At 48.1% G+C, this 17,740-nt stretch overlaps 1 protein-coding gene across 6 annotated transcripts in view; it reads right to left on the bottom strand.

Moving 5' to 3' along the window:
- ZNF618 (zinc finger protein 618) overlaps window positions 1-17,740 on the bottom strand; it is a 183,758-nt gene that overhangs the window by 90,875 nt on the left and 75,143 nt on the right. The window contains exon 1 of one of the 6 annotated variants that reach the window (XM_073541372.1): window positions 5,613-5,769. The exons of 4 other annotated variants lie outside the window; for them this stretch is intronic. The gene's annotated coding sequence lies outside the window, so the exon portion shown is untranslated. Of the gene's footprint in view, window positions 1-5,526; window positions 5,770-17,740 lie in introns of those variants that run through there. One more of the 6 variants, XM_073541373.1, reaches the window with a different exon arrangement.

Below are 17,740 nucleotides of genomic sequence, written 5' to 3'. Positions count from 1 at the left end.
AAAACACTGCCTCCTCAGACGGGAATGTGGCCGCCATGTCTTGTAGCAGGCACCAAGGACGTGGAGCTCCTCTGTGACATTTCTGAAAATCTCTCCGCGCTGATATTTCCAGAGAAAATATTTTTCTAAAGAATTTAGAGTATTAAATATTTTTACGCAACTTGTTATCATGGACGAGAAGAAAGGCCGCATTCATCGACAACCAGGAAGAGGCTGCAGGATGGAAAGAAATGTTTTCTTCTCGCCCAAAGGGACCAAATTCGCATATTGCACTCGCTACTGGAAATGCTCTGTGCTGCTGGGGCCCCTCTGATCATTATGGGCCTGTCCTCAATTTGCCGTGATGTCCCAAAATTGCTGCAAAGCACTTTGGTTTTCCACATCCTTTAAGGTAATCTCCTGAAATGCTCTGTGCTGCTGGGATCCAGCCTCTACCACTACCAGTCTGTGGCCACCTCGTCCCTTATGAGAAAGCTGCCCCGGCCACATACAGTCAAGTCACAGCAATGTATAAAATAAGCACACCCCTCTCCTGAAATGCTCTGTGCTGCTTGACTCATTTGTTACGTCTTCCATATTGTACTGACATGTGCAGCCTCCATCATAAACATTATCACAAAATGATTCCATTGCTCATACATTCAGAGTGGATGGGGTTAGGGAGAGTCCAGCACAAAGTACATGAGAGTGCCACCCACTGGACACTTGTGGTTGTAACATGACATTACATGGAGAGGTATCACCTATGATCCTGACCAATGCCGGGCGGAGGGTTCAATCGTGCAGGGGAATCTACATTGCTGGGCACTGGATGGACCAACGTGTTATATCCTACCAATCCACATCAAGACATAGACACGGAAATATTACGTATCACAAGGGGAGATAATGATCAGGACCATTGTGTGATAGCCTAAGAGCGAGGGACTTCACAAAAGGTCTCCATATCTCTGAAGAGACCTGTGTAATACTTAATTTCCTATGTGGTGGCGCTGCAGGAGAATCGCACACCTGCTGCTGGATTCCCCCAGAGATCGGAGAGCATCCCCGGAGCTTCAAGCAGTGGGAGACCCCATAGTCAGAGGGAACAGCTAACTACAAGTTATTGCTCAAAGTAGACTGCTCCAACAAACCTGTGTGGACACCAGTGGATTTTATAAAATATGTCAAAGCTTATTACAACATATAGAGGCCAGAATTTGGTGCTCATTGTGATCAACAGTGTCCAGTTATGGCGCTCCTAGTGGTCATATGATTTACAGAGACTAGCGCCCCTAGAGGTCACAAGCATTAGAACGCAGCGCCCCTAGAGGTCAAATGAGTATTAGAAAGCAGTGCCCCTAGAGGTCACAAGTATTAGAACGCAGCGCCCCTAGAGGTCAAATGAGTATTAGAAAGCAGTGCCCCTAGAGGTCACATTGCTTTCTAATACTCGTGTAACCCCTGGGGAGCTGCATTCTAATACTAGATTTGGCTGATAAATCATTAAGATATTATAATGATATACAATGATTGAATGCTAAATTGTTGTAGAGCAAGACTTTATAAAACAATAAAAAGTATAAAAAAAGAAGAAAGCAGCGCCGCCAGAAACCACACGAGTAGAAAGCAATGCCACTAGAAGTCACACGAGCATTAGAAAGCAGCGCCCCCAATGGCCGCATCATTTGTAAAAAACAGCATCCTAGGGGTGACATGGCGATCAGAAACCAGCGCCTCTAGTGGTGACACGACTATTACAATGCAGCGCCCCTAGCGGTGACGCGACTATTAGAAACCAGCGCCCCTAGCGGTGACGCGACTATTAGAAACCAGCGCCCCTAGCGGTGACGCGACTATTAGAAACCAGCGCCCCTAGCGGTGACGCGACTATTAGAAACCAGCGCCCCTAGCGGTGACGCGACTATTAGAAACCAGCGCCCCTAGCGGTGACGCGACTATTAGAAACCAGCGCCCCTAGCGGTGACGCGACTATTAGAAACCAGCGCCCCTAGCGGTGACGCGACTATTAGAAACCAGCGCCCCTAGCGGTGACGCGACTATTAGAAACCAGCGCCCCTAGCGGTGACGCGACTATTAGAAACCAGCGCCCCTAGCGGTGACGCGACTATTAGAAACCAGCGCCCCTAGCGGTGACGCGACTATTAGAAACCAGCGCCCCTAGCGGTGACGCGACTATTAGAAACCAGCGCCCCTAGCGGTGACGCGACTATTAGAAACCAGCGCCCCTAGCGGTGACGCGACTATTAGAAACCAGCGCCCCTAGCGGTGACGCGACTATTAGAAACCAGCGCCCCTAGCGGTGACGTGACTATTAGAAACCAGCGCCCCTAGCGGTGACGCGACTATTAGAAACCAGCGCCCCTAGCGGTGACGCGACTATTAGAAACCAGCGCCCCTAGCGGTGACGCGACTATTAGAAACCAGCGCCCCTAGCGGTGACGCGACTATTAGAAACCAGCGCCCCTAGCGGTGACGCGACTATTAGAAACCAGCGCCCCTAGCGGTGACGCGACTATTAGAAACCAGCGCCCCTAGCGGTGACGCGACTATTAGAAACCAGCGCCCCTAGCGGTGACGCGACTATTAGAAACCAGCGCCCCTAGCGGTGACGCGACTATTAGAAACCAGCGCCCCTAGCGGTGACGCGACTATTAGAAACCAGCGCCCCTAGCGGTGATGCGACTATTAGAAACCAGCGCCCCTAGCGGTGATGCGACTATTAGAAACCAGCGCCCCTAGCGGTGACGCGACTATTAGAAACCAGCGCCCCTAGCGGTGACGCGACTATTAGAAACCAGCGCCCCTAGCGGTGACGCGACTATTAGAAACCAGCGCCCCTAGCGGTGACGCGACTATTAGAAACCAGCGCCCCTAGCGGTGACGCGACTATTAGAAACCAGCGCCCCTAGCGGTGACGCGACTATTAGAAACCAGCGCCCCTAGCGGTGACGCGACTATTAGAAACCAGCGCCCCTAGCGGTGACGCGACTATTAGAAACCAGCGCCCCTAGCGGTGACGCGACTATTAGAAACCAGCGCCCCTAGCGGTGACGCGACTATTAGAAACCAGCGCCCCTAGCGGTGACGCGACTATTAGAAACCAGCGCCCCTAGCGGTGACGCGACTATTAGAAACCAGCGCCCCTAGCGGTGACGCGACTATTAGAAACCAGCGCCCCTAGCGGTGATGCGACTATTAGAAACCAGCGCCCCTAGCGGTGATGCGACTATTAGAAACCAGCGCCCCTAGCGGTGACGCGACTATTAGAAACCAGCGCCCCTAGCGGTGACGCGACTATTAGAAACCAGCGCCCCTAGTGGTGACACGACTATTAGAAACCAGCGCCCCTAGCGGTGACATGTCTAAGTGCACTCCAAGTGGTCAGATGATAAACAATTACAATAAAGTGTGGTAATTTATAAAAAAATGGAAGTTGCTTATCCTTCCGGAAGAAATGCCGGGTTTTTGATGCATTTTCACGGGGACACTTTTCTGGGCTCAGAAGATTTTTCCAAACTTTTTATTGTCAGGAGTGTGACCAATTGCCAGTGTTGACTCGCCCACAAGAAGAAACACCAGCGGCAGCAAGGTGTGAGCGAACGGCCGGATGTGGCACTTACCATATGGCAAGCGGCAGTTACAAAAAGTGGAATCAGATCGATCTCTACATAGGAGAAAGGAAGAGTGAATCATAGGAGAAAAAAACCTTTAGGAAAAAAAAGGTCCTACAATTTGCTTAATTAAGTTCTAAAAGGAAGGCTGAAGTGATTGACGGCAAATCAATGTAATCAAATAAACGGAGGAAAAATGGCAGATGGCTCCAGAGGGCGCTCGGGCCTCCCGGAGGGGCAGGTGACGGCACTGTCATTTACATGGAGCAGAAACAAAAGCCAAAATCTGGAATTGAGGGGAGAAAAACCCCCACAAATCAAACCTTTTTTTTTTTTTTAAATTTTTGTAAAGTTTTCAAAAACTTGCACCCATTAGGCGAAAACCGTACCGATGTAGCAGAGAGAGTTTCTATATGGAAATTTCCAAATAAAATCCAAAATGACCCCAAAACCGAGTCCCATCAAGTCACATCTCCAGAAACGAGAAAATCCCATCCTTCAGAAGGGTCCTCCTGTCATCTATTATTACAGCCTTATTCACGGAAAAGTAACTCCGATTATTCATTGAAACATTACTTTTCAGTTATAAAGAAAGAATTTGGGCAGAATAAAATAGGCCAATCTGACGTCATTCAGAGGCAGCAAGCAGAGGGGGAAGCTACAGATTGCCAGTGTTTCTAAGTGTCGCTTAAATGACAATAAAAGCCGGTACAGCTAAAGAAAAAAAAATAAATTAAAAAATAGCCAAAAAATAAATATACGGTACATAAAAAAAAAAAAAAATCAATCTACTGCAGCCAGAGTAAGTAAATCAATTAAATTACAATTTCACTCAATATGGCGGACATGGGTTGAATGAAATTGGAGATCCTCTGACAGCACTAGACTATTAAAAGAAAAAAAAAAATCAAAGCATTAAAAAAAATCCCAATAAATATTTCAATATCAGAACCTCTCCAATTAAACTTTTAGCATCAAACATAAAAATCTATTCAAAAAGTATAAATCCAGCAATGAATGAGACAGATCGTCTCCCTCTGGCAAAAAATGAAATTTCAATCGTTTAAAAAATGTCCCAGATTTCTGGGTGTTGCCCTAGGAGCAGACAGAAGCCGGGGTGGCGCTCTCACCAGCCAGGATGGCACCGGCCACATCGGGGATGTCGGCGTGTAGCTGCTCTTCATCTGGGCAGAAATAATTGAAAATTTCATATTTCTCTTCCCTGGCCAGGAAAAAAAAAAATACTGCACTGCACACATTTATCCTGAGCACCACACCAGAAGGGGACATTTTAGCTTCTAAAGAAATGCAGGGGGGGAAAAAAACAAAAACTATGGAGATTTTATGTAGAGGATAAAAAAAAAAAATATATAAAAAAAATCAAATTAAAGATTTGGATTGTAGAAAAAAATGCAGAGGAGGAAGGAGTGTATTATCCCTCACCCACAGGAAATGAGGGCAAACCCCCTCCCCCAAGGAAAAAAAAGACTAAAAAAATCTTTGATGAAATTAAAGTTTTAGTGCTTTTTTATAATTGGGAATAATTGTTTGTTTCCTGCTGGATCCCTGCGTGTTCGGCGCTCCTCCTGCAGGTGGCGCTGCTTTATTGAAATAAATCAGAAAAAAAATATTGGAAAAAAATTGAGAAGAGAAATGTGAGGCCTGAGCCGGAGAGGAGGGGCGCCGCCGCCGGTGAGGGGTCGGACTGCCCGGTGCGGGGGCCCGGCCCGGGGGGCTGCTCGCTCACACACTTATTAGCTACGGATGAAAACAAATTCAACACATTTTTTTGCGATACTACAAAATGGAAAAAGCAAAAAAAGAGGGGGGGGATTATTACTGGGGGCATTGTATCCCTGCAGGGACCCCCTGCTCCCGCCTCCCTCTCACCACATAGCTGCCCCTCACTCACTTGTATACAGGGGTGGTGTACGGGGGGCACAGTGCAGCCCCCACCAGGCACCTCCCTGCACTGCCGCCACCGGGGCCGCCTCTTACCTCGCTGCTGCAGGGCGGCTCTCCCGGCCGCTGGATGCGATCAGTCCCGGCTCCTGCCAGCCTCGGCCCGGGAGAGTTCAGCGGATCGGCTGTAGGGGGAGGAGCAGCGAGGAGGGAGGAGAGAAGAGGAGGAGGAAGAGCCGGGACTGAATGTCACCGACAGCACAGGAGGCTGCTACACCGGGGGATCATTCATCTACAGTGTGTGATGTGCAGTGTGTGTGAGGTCATCTACAGTGTGTGATGTGCAGTGTGTGTGAGGTCATCTACAGTGTGTGATGTGCAGTGTGTGTGAGGTCATCTACAGTGTGTGATGTGCAGAGTGTGTGAGGTCATCTACAGTGTGTGATGTGCAGTGTGTGTGAGGTCATCTACAGTGTGTGATGTGCAGAGTGTGTGAGGTCATCTACAGTGTGTGATGTGCAGTGTGTGTGAGGTCATCTACAGTGTGTGATGTGCAGTGTGTGTGAGGTCATCTACAGTGTGTGATGTGCAGTGTGTGTGAGGTCATCTACAGTGTGTGATGTGCAGTGTGTGTGAGGTCATCTACAGTGTGTGATGTGCAGTGTGTGTGAGGTCATCTACAGTGTGTGATGTGCAGTGTGTGTGAGGTCATCTACAGTGTGTGATGTGCAGTGTGTGTGAGGTCATCTACAGTGTGTGATGTGCAGAGTGTGTGAGGTCATCTACAGTGTGTGATGTGCAGAGTGTGTGAGGTCATCTACAGTGTGTGATGTGCAGTGTGTGTGAGGTCATCTACAGTGTGTGATGTGCAGTGTGTGTGAGGTCATCTACAGTGTGTGATGTGCAGTGTGTGTGAGGTCATCTACAGTGTGTGATGTGCAGTGTGTGTGAGGTCTACAGTGTGTGATGTGCAGTGTGTGAGCTCATCTACAGTGTGTGATGTTCAGTGTGTGTGAGGTCATCTACAGTGTGTGATGTTAAGTATGAGTGAGGTCATCTACAGTGTGTGATGTGCAGTGTGTGTGAGGTCAACTACAGTGTGTGATGTGCAGTGTGTGTGAGGTCATCTACAGTGTGTGATGTGCAGTGTGTGTGAGGTCTCCTACAGTGTGTGATGTGCAGTGTGTGTGAGGTCATCTACAGTGTGTGATGTGCAGAGTGTGTGAGGTCATCTACAGTGTGTGATGTGCAGAGTGTGTGAGGTCATCTACAGTGTGTGATGTGCAGTGTGTGTGAGGTCATCTACAGTGTGTGATGTGCAGAGTGTGTGAGGTCATCTACAGTGTGTGATGTGCAGTGTGTGTGAGGTCATCTACAGTGTGTGATGTGCAGTGTGTGTGAGGTCATCTACAGTGTGTGATGTGCAGTGTGTGTGAGGTCATCTACAGTGTGTGATGTGCAGTGTGTGTGAGGTCTACAGTGTGTGATGTGCAGTGTGTGAGCTCATCTACAGTGTGTGATGTTCAGTGTGTGTGAGGTCATCTACAGTGTGTGATGTTAAGTATGAGTGAGGTCATCTACAGTGTGTGATGTGCAGTGTGTGTGAGGTCAACTACAGTGTGTGATGTGCAGTGTGTGTGAGGTCATCTACAGTGTGTGATGTGCAGTGTGTGTGAGGTCTCCTACAGTGTGTGATGTGCAGTGTGTGTGAGGTCATCTACAGTGTGTGATGTGCAGAGTGTGTGAGGTCATCTACAGTGTGTGATGTGCAGAGTGTGTGAGGTCATCTACAGTGTGTGATGTGCAGTGTGTGTGAGGTCATCTACAGTGTGTGATGTGCAGTGTGTGTGAGGTCATCTACAGTGTGTGATGTGCAGTGTGTGTGAGGTCATCTACAGTGTGTGATGTGCAGTGTATGTGAGGTCATCTACAGTGTGTGATGTGCAGTGTGTGTGAGGTCTACAGTGTGTGATGTGCAGTGTGTGAGCTCATCTACAGTGTGTGATGTTCAGTGTGTGTGAGGTCATCTACAGTGTGTGATGTTAAGTATGAGTGAGGTCATCTACAGTGTGTGATGTGCAGTGTGTGTGAGGTCAACTACAGTGTGTGATGTGCAGTGTGTGTGAGGTCATCTACAGTGTGTGATGTGCAGTGTGTGTGAGGTCTCCTACAGTGTGTGATGTGCAGTGTGTGTGAGGTCATCTACAGTGTGTGATGTGCAGAGTGTGTGAGGTCATCTACAGTGTGTGATGTGCAGAGTGTGTGAGGTCATCTACAGTGTGTGATGTGCAGTGTGTGTGAGGTCATCTACAGTGTGTGATGTGCAGTGTGTGTGAGGTCATCTACAGTGTGTGATGTGCAGTGTGTGTGAGGTCATCTACAGTGTGTGATGTGCAGAGTGTGTGAGGTCATCTACAGTGTGTGATGTGCAGAGTGTGTGAGGTCATCTACAGTGTGTGATGTGCAGTGTGTGTGAGGTCATCTACAGTGTGTGATGTGCAGTGTGTGTGAGGTCATCTACAGTGTGTGATGTGCAGTGTGTGTGAGGTCATCTACAGTGTGTGATGTGCAGTGTGTGTGAGGTCTACAGTGTGTGATGTGCAGTGTGTGAGCTCATCTACAGTGTGTGATGTTCAGTGTGTGTGAGGTCATCTACAGTGTGTGATGTTAAGTATGAGTGAGGTCATCTACAGTGTGTGATGTGCAGTGTGTGTGAGGTCAACTACAGTGTGTGATGTGCAGTGTGTGTGAGGTCATCTACAGTGTGTGATGTGCAGTGTGTGTGAGGTCTCCTACAGTGTGTGATGTGCAGTGTGTGTGAGGTCATCTACAGTGTGTGATGTGCAGAGTGTGTGAGGTCATCTACAGTGTGTGATGTGCAGAGTGTGTGAGGTCATCTACAGTGTGTGATGTGCAGTGTGTGTGAGGTCATCTACAGTGTGTGATGTGCAGTGTGTGTGAGGTCATCTACAGTGTGTGATGTGCAGTGTGTGTGAGGTCATCTACAGTGTGTGATGTGCAGAGTGTGTGAGGTCATCTACAGTGTGTGATGTGCAGAGTGTGTGAGGTCATCTACAGTGTGTGATGTGCAGTGTGTGTGAGGTCATCTACAGTGTGTGATGTGCAGTGTGTGTGAGGTCATCTACAGTGTGTGATGTGCAGTGTGTGAGGTCATCTACAGTGTGTGATGTGCAGTGTGTGTGAGGTCTACAGTGTGTGATGTGCAGTGTGTGAGCTCATCTACAGTGTGTGATGTTCAGTGTGTGTGAGAGTCATCTACAGTGTGTGATGTTAAGTATGAGTGAGGTCATCTACAGTGTGTGATGTGCAGTGTGTGTGAGGTCAACTACAGTGTGTGATGTGCAGTGTGTGTGAGGTCATCTACAGTGTGTGATGTGCAGTGTGTGTGAGGTCTCCTACAGTGTGTGATGTGCAGTGTGTGTGAGGTCATCTACAGTGTGTGATGTGCAGAGTGTGTGAGGTCATCTACAGTGTGTGATGTGCAGAGTGTGTGAGGTCATCTACAGTGTGTGATGTGCAGTGTGTGTGAGGTCATCTACAGTGTGTGATGTGCAGTGTGTGTGAGGTCATCTACAGTGTGTGATGTGCAGTGTGTGTGAGGTCATCTACAGTGTGTGATGTGCAGTGTATGTGAGGTCATCTACAGTGTGTGATGTGCAGTGTGTGTGAGGTCTACAGTGTGTGATGTGCAGTGTGTGAGCTCATCTACAGTGTGTGATGTTCAGTGTGTGTGAGGTCATCTACAGTGTGTGATGTTAAGTATGAGTGAGGTCATCTACAGTGTGTGATGTGCAGTGTGTGTGAGGTCAACTACAGTGTGTGATGTGCAGTGTGTGTGAGGTCATCTACAGTGTGTGATGTGCAGTGTGTGTGAGGTCTCCTACAGTGTGTGATGTGCAGTGTGTGTGAGGTCATCTACAGTGTGTGATGTGCAGAGTGTGTGAGGTCATCTACAGTGTGTGATGTGCAGAGTGTGTGAGGTCATCTACAGTGTGTGATGTGCAGAGTGTGTTAGGTCATCTACAGTGTGTGATGTGCAGAGTGTGTGAGGTCATCTACAGTGTGTGATGTGCAGTGTGTGAGGTCATCTACAGTGTGTGATGTGCAGTGTGTGAGGTCATCTACAGTGTGTGATGTGCAGAGTGTGAGGTCATCTACAGTGTGTGATGTGCAGTGTGTGTGAGGTTATCTACTGTGTGTGATACGCAGTGTACCATCTACAGTGTGTGAGGTCATCTACAGTGTGTGATGTTCAGTGTGTGAGGTCATCTACAGTGTGTGATGTGCAGTGTGTGTGAGGTCATCTACAATGTGTGATGTGCAGTGTGTGTGAGGTCATCTACAGTGTGTGATGTGCAGTGTGTGAGGTCATCTACAGTGTGTGATGTTCAGTGTGAGTGAGGTCATCTACAGTGTGTGATGTGCAGTGTGTGTGAGGTCATCTACAGTGTGTGATGTGCAGAGTGTGTGAGGTCATCTAGAGTGTGTGATGTGCAGAGTGTGTGAGGTCATCTACAGTGTGTGATGTGCAGTGTGTGAGGTCATCTACAGTGTGTGATGTGCAGAGTGTGAGGTCATCTACAGTGTGTGATGTGCAGTGTGTGTGAGGTCATCTACAGTGTGTGATGTGCAGTGTGTGAGGTCATCTACAGTGTGTGATGTGCAGTGTGTGAGGTCATCTACAGTGTGTGATGTGCAGTGTGTGTGAGGTCATCTACAGTGTGTGATGTGCAGTGTGTGTGAGGTCATCTACAGTGTGTGATGTGCAGTGTGTGAGCTCATCTACAGTGTGTGATGTGCAGAGTGTGAGGTCATCTACAGTGTGTGATGTGCAGTGTGTGAGGTTATCTACAGTGTGTGATGTGCAGTGTGTGAGGTCATCTACAGTGTGTGATGTGCAGTGTGTGTGAGGTCATCTACAGTGTGTGATGTGCAGTGTGTGTGAGGTCATCTACAGTGTGTGATGTGCAGTGTGTGTGAGGTCATCTACAGTGTGTGATCTACAGTGTGTGATGTGCAGTGTGTGAGCTCATCTACAGTGTGTGATGTTCAGTGTGAGTGAGGTCATCCACAGTGTGTGCTGTGCAGTGTGTGTGAGGTTATCTACTGTGTGTGATACGCAGTGTACCATCTACAGTGTGTGAGGTCATCTACAGTGTGTGATGTGCAGTGTGTGTGAGGTTATCTACTGTGTGTGATACGCAGTGTACCATCTACAGTGTGTGAGGTCATCTACAGTGTGTGATGTTCAGTGTGTGAGGTCATCTATAGTGTGTGATGTGCAGTGTGTGTGAGGTCATCTACAATGTGTGATGTGCAGTGTGTGTGAGGTCATCTACAGTGTGTGATGTGCAGTGTGTGTGAGGTCATTACAGTGTGTGATGTTCAGTGTGAGTGAGGTCATCTACAGTGTGTGATGTTCAGTGTGAGTGAGGTCATCTACAGTGTGTGATGTGCAGTGTGTGTGAGGTCATCTACAGTGTGTGATGTGCAGTGTGTGTGAGGTCATCTACAGTGTGTGATGTGCAGTGTGTGTGAGGTCATCTACAGTGTGTGATGTGCAGTGTGTGTGAGGTCATCTACAGTGTGTGATGTGCAGTGTGTGAGGTCATCTACAGTGTGTGATGTGCAGAGTGTGAGGTCATCTACAGTGTGTGATGTGCAGTGTGTGTGAGGTTATCTACTGTGTGTGATACGCAGTGTACCATCTACAGTGTGTGAGGTCATCTACAGTGTGTGATGTTCAGTGTGTGAGGTCATCTACAGTGTGTGATGTGCAGTGTGTGTGAGGTCATCTACAATGTGTGATGTGCAGTGTGTGTGAGGTCATCTACAGTGTGTGATGTGCAGTGTGTGAGGTCATCTACAGTGTGTGATGTTCAGTGTGAGTGAGGTCATCTACAGTGTGTGATGTGCAGTGTGTGTGAGGTCATCTACAGTGTGTGATGTGCAGAGTGTGTGAGGTCATCTAGAGTGTGTGATGTGCAGAGTATGTGAGGTCATCTACAGTGTGTGATGTGCAGTGTGTGAGGTCATCTACAGTGTGTGATGTGCAGAGTGTGAGGTCATCTACAGTGTGTGATGTGCAGTGTGTGTGAGGTCATCTACAGTGTGTGATGTGCAGTGTGTGAGGTCATCTACAGTGTGTGATGTGCAGTGTGTGAGGTCATCTACAGTGTGTGATGTGCAGTGTGTGTGAGGTCATCTACAGTGTGTGATGTGCAGTGTGTGTGAGGTCATCTACAGTGTGTGATGTGCAGTGTGTGAGCTCATCTACAGTGTGTGATGTGCAGAGTGTGAGGTCATCTACAGTGTGTGATGTGCAGTGTGTGAGGTTATCTACAGTGTGTGATGTGCAGTGTGTGAGGTCATCTACAGTGTGTGATGTGCAGTGTGTGAGGTCATCTACAGTGTGTGATGTGCAGTGTGTGTGAGGTCATCTACAGTGTGTGATGTGCAGTGTGTGTGAGGTCATCTACAGTGTGTGATCTACAGTGTGTGATGTGCAGTGTGTGAGCTCATCTACAGTGTGTGATGTTCAGTGTGAGTGAGGTCATCCACAGTGTGTGCTGTGCAGTGTGTGTGAGGTTATCTACTGTGTGTGATACGCAGTGTACCATCTACAGTGTGTGAGGTCATCTACAGTGTGTGATGTGCAGTGTGTGTGAGGTTATCTACTGTGTGTGATACGCAGTGTACCATCTACAGTGTGTGAGGTCATCTACAGTGTGTGATGTTCAGTGTGTGAGGTCATCTATAGTGTGTGATGTGCAGTGTGTGTGAGGTCATCTACAATGTGTGATGTGCAGTGTGTGTGAGGTCATCTACAGTGTGTGATGTGCAGTGTGTGAGGTCATTACAGTGTGTGATGTTCAGTGTGAGTGAGGTCATCTACAGTGTGTGATGTTCAGTGTGAGTGAGGTCATCTACAGTGTGTGATGTGCAGTGTGTGTGAGGTCATCTACAGTGTGTGATGTGCAGTGTGTGTGAGGTCATCTACAGTGTGTGATGTGCAGTGTGTGTGAGGTCATCTACAGTGTGTGATGTGCAGTGTGTGTGAGGTCATCTACAGTGTGTGATGTGCAGAGTGTGTGAGGTCATCTACAGTGTGTGATGTGCAGAGTGTGTGAGGTCATCTACAGTGTGTGATGTGCAGTGTGAGTGAGGTCATCTACAGTGTGTGATGTGCAGAGTGTGTGAGGTCATCTACAGTGTGTGATGTGCAGTGTGTGAGGTCATCTACAGTGTGTGATGTGCAGTGTGTGAGGTCATCTACAGTGTGTGATGTGCAGTGAGGTCATCTACAGTGTGTGATGTGCAGAGTGTGAGGTCATCTACAGTGTGTGATGTGCAGTGTGTGAGGTCATCTACAGTGTGTGATGTGCAGTGTGTGAGGTCATCTACAGTGTGATGTGCAGTGTGTGAGGTCATCTACAGTGTGTGATGTGCAGTGTGTGAGGTCATCTACAGTGTGTGATGTGCAGTGTGTGAGGTCATCTACAGTGTGTGATGTTCAGTGTGAGTGAGGTCATCTAGTGTGTGATGTGCAGAGTGTGTGAGGTCATCTACAGTGTGTGATGTGCAGTGTTTGAGGTCATCTACAGTGTGTGATGTGCAGTGTGTGAGGTCATCTACAGTGTGTGATGTGCAGAGTGTGTGATGTGCAGTGTGTGTGAGGTCATCTACAGTGTGTGATGTGCAGTGTGTGTGAGGTCATCTACAGTGTGTGATGTGCAGTGTGTGTGAGGTCATCTACAGTGTGTGATGTGCAGTGTGTGTGAGGTCATCCACAGTGTGTGATGTGCAGTGTGTGTGAGGTCATCTACAATGTGTGATGTGCAGTGTGTGAGGTCATCTACAGTGTGTGATGTGCAGTGTGAGGTCATCTACAGTGTGTGATGTTCAGTGTGAGGTCATCTACAGTGTGTGATGTGCAGTGTGTGTGAGGTCATCTACAGTGTGTGATGTGCAGTGTGTGTGAGGTCATCTACAGTGTGTGATGTGCAGTGTGTGTGAGGTCATCTACAGTGTGTGATGTGCAGTGTGTGTGAGGTCATCTACAGTGTGTGATGTGCAGAGTGTGTGAGGTCATCTACAGTGTGTGATGTGCAGAGTGTGTGAGGTCATCTAGAGTGTGTGATGTGCAGTGTGTGAGGTCATCTACAGTGTGTGATGTGCAGTGTGTGTGAGGTCATCTACAGTGTGTGATGTGCAGTGTGTGTGAGGTCATCTACAGTGTGTGATGTGCAGTGTGTGTGAGGTCATCTACAGTGTGTGATGTGCAGAGTGTGTGAGGTCATCTAGAGTGTGTGATGTGCAGTGTGTGTGAGGTCATCTACAGTGTGTGATGTGCAGTGTGTGTGAGGTCATCTACAGTGTGTGATGTGCAGTGTGTGTGAGGTCATCTACAGTGTGTGATGTGCAGTGTGTGTGAGGTCATCTACAGTGTGTGATGTGCAGTGTGTGTGAGGTCATCTACAGTGTGTGATGTGCAGTGTGTGTGAGGTCTACAGTGTGTGATGTGCAGTGTGTGAGCTCATCTACAGTGTGTGATGTTCAGTGTGTGTGAGGTCATCCAGTGTGTGCTGTGCAGTGTGTGTGAGGTTATCTACAGTGTGTGATGTGCAGTGTGTGTGAGGTTATCTACTGTGTGTGATACGCAGTGTACCATCTACAGTGTGTGAGGTCATCTACAGTGTGTGATGTTCAGTGTGTGAGGTCATCTACAGTGTGTGATGTGCAGTGTGTGTGAGGTCATCTACAATGTGTGATGTGCAGTGTGTGTGAGGTCATCTACAGTGTGTGATGTGCAGTGTGTGAGGTCATCTACAGTGTGTGATGTTAAGTGTGAGTGAGGTCATCTACAGTGTGTGATGTGCAGTGTGTGTGAGGTCATCTACAGTGTGTGATGTGCAGTGTGTGTGAGGTCATCTACAGTGTGTGATGTGCAGTGTGTGTGAGGTCTCCTACAGTGTGTGATGTGCAGTGTGTGTGAGGTCATCTACAGTGTGTGATGTGCAGAGTGTGTGAGGTCATCTACAGTGTGTGATGTGCAGTGTGAGGTCATCTACAGTGTGTGATGTGCAGAGTGTGTGAGGTCATCTACAGTGTGTGATGTGCAGAGTGTGTGAGGTCATCTACAGTGTGTGATGTGCAGTGTGTGAGGTCATCTACAGTGTGTGATGTGCAGTGTGTGAGGTCATCTACAGTGTGTGATGTGCAGAGTGTGAGGTCATCTACAGTGTGTGATGTGCAGTGTGTGTGAGGTTATCTACTGTGTGTGATACGCAGTGTACCATCTACAGTGTGTGAGGTCATCTACAGTGTGTGATGTTCAGTGTGTGAGGTCATCTACAGTGTGTGATGTGCAGTGTGTGTGAGGTCATCTACAATGTGTGATGTGCAGTGTGTGTGAGGTCATCTACAGTGTGTGATGTGCAGTGTGTGAGGTCATCTACAGTGTGTGATGTTCAGTGTGAGTGAGGTCATCTACAGTGTGTGATGTGCAGTGTGTGTGAGGTCATCTACAGTGTGTGATGTGCAGAGTGTGTGAGGTCATCTAGAGTGTGTGATGTGCAGAGTGTGTGAGGTCATCTACAGTGTGTGATGTGCAGTGTGTGAGGTCATCTACAGTGTGTGATGTGCAGAGTGTGAGGTCATCTACAGTGTGTGATGTGCAGTGTGTGTGAGGTCATCTACAGTGTGTGAGGTCATCTACAGTGTGTGATGTGCAGTGTGTGAGGTCATCTACAGTGTGTGATGTGCAGTGTGTGTGAGGTCATCTACAGTGTGTGATGTGCAGTGTGTGAGGTCATCTACAGTGTGTGATGTGCAGTGTGTGAGCTCATCTACAGTGTGTGATGTGCAGAGTGTGAGGTCATCTACAGTGTGTGATGTGCAGTGTGTGAGGTTATCTACAGTGTGTGATGTGCAGTGTGTGAGGTCATCTACAGTGTGTGATGTGCAGTGTGTGTGAGGTCATCTACAGTGTGTGATGTGCAGTGTGTGAGGTCATCTACAGTGTGTGATATTCAGTGTGAGTGAGGTCATCTACTGTGTGTGATGTTCAGTGTGTGAGGTCATCTATAGTGTGATGTGCAGTGTGTGTGAGGTCATCTATACTGTGTGATGTGCAGTGTGTGTGAGATCATCTACAGTGTGTGAGGTGCAGTGTGTGAGCTCATCTACAGTGCGTGAGGTGCAGTGTGTGAGCTCATCTACAGTGTGTGATGTGCAGTGTGTGAGGTCATCTACAGTGTGTGATGTGCAGTGTGTGAGGTCATCTACAGTGTGTGATGTGCAGTGTGTGAGGTCATCTACAGGGTGTGATGTTCAGTGTGAGTGAGGTCATCTACAGTGTGTGATGTTCAGTGTGTGAGGTCATCTCTAGTGTGTGATGTGCAGTGTGTGAGGTCATCTACAGTGTGTGATGTGCAGTGTGTGTGAGGTCATCTACAGTGTGTGATGTGCAGTGTGTGTGAGGTCATCTAGTGTGTGATGTGCAGTGTGTGAGGTCATCTACAGTGTGTGATGTGCAGTGTGTGATGTGCAGTGTGTGTGAGGTCATCTACAGTGTGTGATGTGCAGTGTGTGTGAGGTCATCTACAGTGTGTGATGTGCAGTGTGTGTGAGGTCATCTACAGTGTGTGATGTGCAGTGTGTGAGGTCATCTACAGTGTGTGATGTGCAGTGTGTGAGGTCATCTACAGTATGTGATGTGCAGTGTGAGTGAGGTCATCTACAGTGTGTGATGTGCAGGGTGTGTGAGGTCATCTACAGTGTGTGATGTGCAGTGTGTGAGGTCATCTACAGTGTGTGATGTGCAGTGTGAGTGAGGTAATCTACAATATGTGATGTTCAGTGTGTGAGGTCATCTATAGTGTGTGATGTACAGTGTGTGTGAGGTCATCTATAGTGTGTGATGTGCAGTGTGTGTGAGGTCATCTATACTGTGTGATGTGCAGTGTGTATGAGATCATCTACAGTGTGTGATGTGCAGTGTGTGAGCTCATCTAGTGTGTGATGTGCAGTGTGTGAGGTCATCTACAGTGTGTGATGTGCAGTGTGTGAGGTCATCTACAGTGTGTGATGTGCAGTGTGTGAGGTCATCTACAGTGTGATGTGCAGTGCGTTTCAGGTCATCTACAGTGTGTGATGTGAAGTGTACCATCTACAGTGTGTTATGTGCAGTGTGTGAGGTCATTTACAGTGTGTGAGGTGCAGTGTGTGAGCTAATCTACAGTGTGATGTGCAGTGTGTGAGGTCATCTACAGTGTGTGATGTGCAGTGTGTGAGGTCATCTACAGTGTGTGATGTTCAGTGTGAGTGAGATCATCTACAGTGTGTGATGTTCAGTGTGTGAGGTGATCTATAGTGTGTGATGTGCAGTGTGTGTGAGGTCTACAGTGTGTAATGTGCAGTGTGTGAGCTCATCTACAGTGTGTGATGTGCAGTGTGTGAGGTCATCTACAGTGTGTGATGTGCAGTGTGTGAGCTCATCTACAGTGTGTGATGTGCAGTGTGAGTGAGGTCATCTACAGTGTGTGATGTGCAGTGTGTGAGCTCATCTACAGTGTGTGATGTTCAGTGTGAGTGAGGTCATCTACAGTGTGTGATGTGCAGTGTGTGTGAGGTTATCTACAGTGTGTGATGTGCAGTGTGTGTGAGGTCATCCACAGTGTGTGCTGTGCAGTGTGTGTGAGGTTATCTACAGTGTGTGATGTGCAGTGTGTGTGAGGTTATCTACTGTGTGTGATACGCAGTGTACCATCTACAGTGTGTGAGGTCATCTACAGTGTGTGATGTTCAGTGTGTGAGGTCATCTATAGTGTGTGATGTGCAGTGTGTGTGAGGTCATCTACAGTGTGTGATGTGCAGAGTGAGTGAGGTCATCTACAGTGTGTGATGTGCAGAGTGAGTGAGGTCATCTACAGTGTGTGATGTGCAGAGTGAGGTCATCTACAGTGTGTGATGTGCAGTGCGTTTGAGGTCATCTACTGCACCAGGTGCTCTAGGTGATCTTCCCAGGTGGGACTGAAGATGGCGATGTCGTCTAGGTACGTGGTCGCATACCCTTCCAGTCCCTCGAGCAGCGTGTTGACCATCCTCTGAAAAGTGGCAGGGGCATTCTTCATGCCGAATGGCATCACCGTGGCCTCGTACAGTCCGAATAGGGTGATAAAGACAGAGCGTTCCCGTGCCCC

The sequence above is a fragment of the Dendrobates tinctorius genome, unplaced genomic scaffold (assembly GCF_039654945.1).
Source record: "Dendrobates tinctorius isolate UK_male_01 unplaced genomic scaffold, ASM3965494v1 ptg000120l, whole genome shotgun sequence".
In the NCBI taxonomy this organism is placed as follows: Eukaryota; Metazoa; Chordata; class Amphibia; order Anura; family Dendrobatidae; genus Dendrobates; species Dendrobates tinctorius.
Note: the sequence above shows the minus strand (reverse complement) of the source record. Positions and strands in the feature narration are given on the sequence as shown.